The sequence below is a fragment of the Babylonia areolata genome, chromosome 11 (assembly GCF_041734735.1).
Source record: "Babylonia areolata isolate BAREFJ2019XMU chromosome 11, ASM4173473v1, whole genome shotgun sequence".
Classification (NCBI taxonomy): domain Eukaryota; kingdom Metazoa; phylum Mollusca; class Gastropoda; order Neogastropoda; family Buccinidae; genus Babylonia; species Babylonia areolata.
This window is the reverse complement of record NC_134886.1, coordinates 25,609,777-25,617,276: the sequence shown is the minus strand read 5'-3', so window position 1 is coordinate 25,617,276 and position 7,500 is coordinate 25,609,777.

Here is a 7,500-nt window from a genome sequence, read left to right as displayed (position 1 = left end):
AGTAAATAGCAAACTGTTTTATGATACTTTCGTTAGTTGATGACATAAGCATGGCAAGTCGAAATAAAGTAGGGTGTCTATAATATTTTTTTGTGGAATCAACTTATGTCTGAGGTCATTCAAAGCAGGGCAACACAACACAAAGTGAAGTTAGACAGAGAGAGAGAGAGAGAGAGAGAGAGAGAGAGAGAGAGAGAGAGAGAGAGAGAGAGAGACAGACAGAGACAGACAAGACAAGACAAGACAAGATAAAATCTTTAATAACGAGGGTAACAGATAAGAAAGTAACATGCTTTTTTACATCCAGCCCTCGCCCTAAAGAGGGAATAAAGCTAAAAAAGCGAAAATGAGCACAAAGTCAAAACACAATCAAAATATACCATTTTTTCACCATTCAAAGCCATTCCACAAAAAGGAAGAAGAAGAGAAGAAAAGAAAAAAAAAATCATGAAATACACACACACACACACACACAAACACACACACACACACACACACACACACACACACACACACAGACACACAGACACACACACACACACACACACACACACACACACACACACACACACACACACACACACACACACACACATACAGAGAAACGTGGCAGGACTGCAAATCCCGTTTGCATATTTACCCTTGCTAACTCTGCGTTCTTCCTTTCCAAATTTCACTCGTAGTTAATTCAGTCTGGCTTTCTATATTCCGGTCTGGGTGAGGTCCATGACAAATGAACTTCATGTCTTGCACCTCACGTTATCAGCAACAACAACAACAACAACGACAAGTCGATGATGCACTTATAACAAAGAAATGTGATCCTGGATGAAATCTATCTATCTATCTAACTCACTCACTCACTCAGTAACTCACCAACCAGCCGACCAACTAAGTGATAAGAAACTGTAGGGAGAGCTGGACAGTACAAGGGCTTCAGAGAAGAACCCCCCCTCAGTCAAGTGTTTCGGCCCTTAACTCCTTATACTCCAAGGGAGCCGGGCAGGTCATGAATCCTGGATGCCCTTGTATTGCCGCCTTTTCTTTTTTGTTTTCCTGGTCCTCAGCAGGTTCGAACCCGCGCCTCCAGGGTGGTCGCCACTTCAGGACTGAGTCACCTTTTCTGGCAGACGTTTTAACCACTGAGCCATCGTACGCCTTGTTTGAGTAGGGAAAATTGACCAGACCTAGATGGAACTCTTTTCTGCTGCTTCTGCCATTGCCTTGAGAGCCCGTGTCCTCTCTCTGCCAGAAATCGACAGCTGTTTCATGAGGCTGTGGGCAGATGCGCTCACAAACCCTCTTGCACCGATCTCTATGGCAAGGACTTTGGCTTGGAAGCCAGAATCTCTCAGGTTCTCTCTAAGTAACTGAGTAACTCACTCATTCACTAAAACTAAAAAATCTAATGTGCGCTTAGAGTTGACTTTATCAAGATTGTGCGCCTTATATAATTTTAGTTTTTAGTAGTGGTATTTTTATATGTGTCTATCTTTTTTGTTGTTGTTATTTTATTTTATTTTTTATTATTTTATTTTATTTCTTCCTTTTTTTCTTAAGGCCTGACTAAGCGCGTTGGGTTACGCTGCTGGTCAGGCATTTGCTTGGCAGATGTGGTGTAGCGTATATGACCGAACGCAGTGACGCCTCCTTGAGTTACTGATACTGATACTGATACAAGGAACATGGGACGAGATGTAGGACGACAGAAACCACGACGCCCTTGATCATGTCAGGATACAGCCTTTTAGATGATACAGCAAGCCAGTGTCGTTAAAGAACCCACGCCAACAAAATACATGACTGCTTTTAGAGATGACAAAATTCAACAGGTAAACCTACGTTCGTTGTTAAGGCAAATACCCAAAGCAGCAGCAGCAGCAACAACAAAAGAGAAAACGTATTCCTTGAAAACAGCAGCCCAAACTCGCTGAAAATTCTTAACGTGTGAAAAAAACAACAACCCAAAAAACAAAAAAAAAAAACAAAACAAAAAAACCCCCCAAAAAACACAATACAAAACAATAAAACAATAACACAACAAAGAACAGCTTTATGCAAGACAAAGATGTACGAACAATGCATTTTATGCAAAGCGGTACACGACATTCTTAGTGTACACCCCAATTCCAGAGTCGAAAAAAGTTCATTTCTGAGTTGGACGCATGTGGTCAATTAAGTTTCCGCATGCCACCGCACGAAAAGTTTTCAAGTTTTCAAATGTCTGAAAGAACCAAGTAAGGGAAGGAAGGAAAGTTTGAGTGCCATCGACTCTTACCGCGAAACAGATTGGAATACTTCTAATTCGATACTAGAATCTCACCAAAAAAAGTTTGTCAGTATTCCACGTGTGAGGTGACTTAAAAAACCCACATATCGTATTCCAGTAAAACTAGGTAGACGAATTATTTCGCAAACTGATTTGATGTACCAGTGCTTTAATTGAATTGACATCCTGACGTCTGTGTCTTCTGGCTCTCCTCTCTCCTGGTGAAGTTTTTTGTTTGTTTGTTTGTTTGTGGCTGTTGTTGTTGTTGTTGTTGTTTTCTGAATGGATGTCACGTGTTGATATCAACAGTCTACATTGGTACACTGTCTCGTGACATGCATGTAATGTATAGCTTCGTGTTCCCGGTGTGTTGGGTTGCGTTGCGTAGCGTTGTGTTGTGTTGCGATGCGTTGTATTGTGTTGTATGCATTGCGTTGAATTGTGTTGTGTTGTGTCGTATCGTATTGTGTTGTGTTGTGTTGCATTATATTGTATTGTATTGCATCGTATTGTATTGTATTGTGTTGTGTTGTGTTGCATTATATTGTATTGTATTGCATCGTATTGTATTGTATTGTATTGCATTGTATTGTATTGTGTTGTATTGTGTTGTATTAGGCATCCAGGAATCATGACCTGGGTGCCCCCCCCCTCCCTCCCCTTAGAGTGTAGGAGTTATTAAGGGCCGAAACACTTGACTGAGGGGGGGCTTCTTCTCTGAAGACCTTGTACTGTCCAGCTCTCCCTAGAGTCTCTTATCACTCACACATTGTATTGATTTGTACTGTATTATACTGTATGTGTTGTATTGTATTGCATTGCATTGCATTGCATTGTGTTGTGTTGTTTTGTGTTGTTTTGTTTTTCGTTGTCCAGGATCAACGTATGTCATGACGTTAGACTCACGACGTTGATATCTTTGCACAGCATAGTACACTTGTATTTTGGAAACTGCATCATGCGTCATCCAAAATTACACACTTTCAAGCTGAGAATGGCCATTCTGAAAAAAAAAGAAAAGAAAAGAAAAGAGCATCAACAACACTATGGTGCGCTGTTCCCCCCATGTGCAAATCAGTTGGTTGAACGAACACCAGCCATTGGTTCTGTCCTTTTCTTTACCTCTCACAGATGTTGAAACAATCGCATTACACGGTACAGAACGCAACACGCCAAACACCAAGAGACAGCACTGCCAGCAGTGACAAGTGTGTGAGTGTGGAAACGCCTGATATACAGCGATCGACAATGCCATGTTAGAATATTTAAAGGTTAAAATTAATGTCCCGTAGCCTGTAACAGCTATCGGTACATTTATTTCACATCCAGTATGTCTTAGCTATACATCGGAAAGCGAGTCCCAATTCTCTTCTTCCAAACGTTTTAACTTTCCCTTGAGCAAAGTCAGGAACTCATTCACACGGGAACACATCGGAAAGCTGTGATTGGTTTTTATTCCTGGGTCTCTCTTGACATTGTGTGTGTGTGTGTGTGTGTGTGTGTGTGTGTGTGTGTGTGTGTGTGTGTGTGTGTGTTAAAATCTGGCCAAATACAATTTTTTTCTGCCTCAGCGAGTGACAGATTTCAAAAATCAAAGAACAAAAGAAACCAAAATAAATGAATAACGCTACATTTTTCACCAACTTCACAATGCACATTCACCGCCAAAGTACCACTTCTAATCAGCCTGGAAGCTTTCAAAAAAAGAAAAACAACCTCTCAGCATCAGCTGCGGAAAAGAAACAGAAGTTACAATCCCGCGGGAAACCACTCAAAGACCCAGATCATAAGTAATCCTTTGCACATTCCGCGCAAGAAAACTCGATGAACAAAGATCGTGATGTGTTAACAAAAAAAACACACAATGTCATAAGGTCTTCAAGTTTGTTTTAGCTCTATTTTCTCGCGGTGTGCTAATGTTGTCAAACAAACCACAAAACTGTAAACTGACTTTATTTTTTATTGCAACTTCCGTTTTGTTCTTTTTAAAAGAGATTTAACTCTCTCCATACGAACGGCGAAAGAGACGACGTTAACAGCGTTTCACCTCAATTACCATCATCAAAATATTGCAAGCGGAAGGCTCTTATACTGAAGAGGTGAATGCTGACAAAGAATACCACATTTCTGACGACGGAAGCTACAGGTTGGGTCATTCAGACACCCACTGGACATCCGAGGGATCTGTGCAGAGGAGAAGAGAGGACTGGCCGTACTGAGTGAGTTAAACAATTTGATATTGTGGGGGTTTTGCTATTTTGGGTTTAAGTTGTTGTGGTTTGTTTATCATTCGCATTGCGCCAGGAAATGTATCATTCAAAAACCGGCCAAACTGGGTCTGCATTTGTCGAATCTAGAGTTCTGGATATATATATATATATATATATATATATATATATATATATATATATATATATATATATATATATGTGTGTGTGTGTGTGTGTGTGTGTGTGTGTGTGTGTGTGTGTGTGTTTCTTTTCTAAGAGGTATCAACAATTCAAATATTGTATACGTTTGCATATTTTAGGTAGTTCCAAATAATGCCATGCTTAAGATTTTTTGGGGACTGAAAAAAAGGAATATTTCTTTATTATTATCATTTGTTCTTTTACATATCCTCAAAAAAGTTTATTTGGGTGTTCGCATCTCCAGAATACAGACTAGGTATTATATTTTCGCTGACACAAAGATCTCTGTAATTGCGAATTACAATTCATATTCACGTTAACACAATGTCTGCTTCAATGGTTATGTGTAATTCACGCAGCTGGAATTACTTTTATTGAATATTATCATATTGAATATTGCTTCTCTCGTAAACTACCTTTTTTTCATAAACTATATGTTTTCAGTTTCTCAATACGACTTTATCAAGATTTTGCAAGTATATTACCGGATATCGACTTGTCACATACAACATGATTCAGGGTGTCTATGTGAAGAACCGTAAGAAGATCTACACAATAATGTATCTCCTTTTGATACAAAAATATATCAAATTGAACGTAATTTTGAGTTTTTACGTGTTTCAAGTTTAAACATTTGTTTGACAGTAAAGAGTGAGCGGTTGGAGATCAGGGACGTCAATGGATATACTGGAACGAAGTTCATATGGACTTTGCATCAAAACTTTTGGAATGTTAGATAACATCTTCAAATTGTCAAAAAAACACATTCAACACATAATTATTATAACGCCATGGCATTTCAAAATTACGTGGTTGCTGGAAATAGGTTCTGCATGTAATAAGTATTTAATGCCTTCGCTAAAGTTAAGTGTTTGATTGACTGATAATTTCAAAATTATAATTTGTTTTCTGTATTATTATATTTCAACTTTTTTTTTCTTCTTTTTTTAATTTTTTAGGGGTGTGTGTGTGTGTTGGGGGGGGGGGGGGGGGCTGATCGATTGCAGTGAACTGCTTGCCAAGTCAAAACTTCCTTGTGTATATTTTTGGATGGGCATATTGCAGCTACTCTCTTTGTCGCACACACTCTATCCCTATCTGTCTATCTGTCTGTCTGCTTGTCTGCCTGCCTGTCTGTCTGCCTGTCTGTCTCCATCTGTTTTTCCTTTGTCTGTCTCTCACTCAAACACACACACACACACACACACACACATACCTACCTACTTGCGCACACACACACACACACACACACACACACACACACACACACACACACACACACACACACATCTTCTCTTATCCCGTCATGTTGGTCTGTTTGCCTTCACGACAGCAATACCTTTTCAATTCTGCTCTCTTTTTTTTCTTCGTTTTTTTTTTTCTTTTCTTTCATGACGGCGCTAGTCATGGGGTAGACGACAGGCAGAAGGATGTTGTTAAAATTGCTTATTGATTTCTGCATATTTCATATAACTTTTTGATTAGTTTTGTGATTTGGAATCTAAACTTGAGTTTGTACCCTTTCCCTTTTCAGAATCAGGAAATCGAGTTCAGTTGTACAGCCTCTCTCTCTCTCTCTCTCTCTCTCTCTCTCTCTCTCTCTCTGTCTCTCTCTCAGCCTACGCCCCCCCCCCTTCTCTCTCTCTCTCTCTCTCTCTCTCTCTCTCTCTCTCTCTTTATGTCTGTTTGTCTGTCTCTTTCTCAGTCTGTCTGTCTGTCTCTCTCTCAATCCATCCCCTCACTTTCTTTCTTTCTTTCTGTCTGTCTGTCTGTCTGTCTATCTGTCTGTCTGTCGGTCTATCTCAGTCTACAACCCTCTCTCTCTGTCTGTCTGTCTGTCCCTCTTTATGTCTCAGTCTCTGTACATGTATATGTTTGTCTGTATATCTCTTTCTCTGGCTGTCTCTTTCTGTCGTTTGTCTGTCTGCCTTTCTGTCCCTCTGTCTCTGTGTGTCTGTCTGCCTCTGTATCTGTCTGTCTATCTCTCTCTTTCGCTGAAGCTCATTGAATCATCCAGTGTTCACTGTTCTCTCTCTTTCGCTTGGAAAAAAACGGGGGGGGGGGGGGGGGGGAGAAAAAAAAAGAGAGAGTGTTAACGGAACACGTTTACGACAGTTTCAAACAGCAAGGCTGTCGTCGCGTTATTTTATGTCTTTGCTTCCTTTTTGCATTTATATTTGCGGACGTGCTTCGCTGCATGAATCTAGTTGGTGTGGGGGACTTTTTTTTTTCTTTTTTTTTCGTTATTCCCCAGATTTGCGAGAAGGATTCTAACCATTCTCGACATCCGTGCCGGACCACGTTCGTTTTGTCTCTGTCTCTGTCTCCATTCTGCCCCCCTCCCCTTCTCTCTCTCTCTCTCTCTCTCTCTCTCTCTGTTTCTCTCTGTCTGTCTGTTTCTCTATCTCCTTCTCTGCCTGTCTGTCTTTCACTGTCCCTGTATCTCTCTGCATTATCTCTGTCTGTGTATTTCTGCTTCTGTCTGTCTGTCTCTTTCTCTCTGTCTCCAAAAAAAACCTGACATGCTTGTCTGCACTCTCTCTCTCTCTCTGGGCTTTCAAAATAAACGAAATTTTCAAAGACAAAAGACGGCTCACATGTCCATGATTATTTCACGTTTTCTCTGCCCGCGCCCCCACCCCCATCCCGTCCTCTCCCATCTTCTTTTCCTTTTTGAAACCTCCCACTCCATCGCACCCACCTTCTCTGGGGAGTTTTCTAAAGTGGATTGGCCACTTGAATTGGCTTCTCTTCTTGTAGTTAGTTCTTCTTTTCTCTTTCCTCGTGATTCTAAACTCCTTCCAGAACGGATTGTAAAAA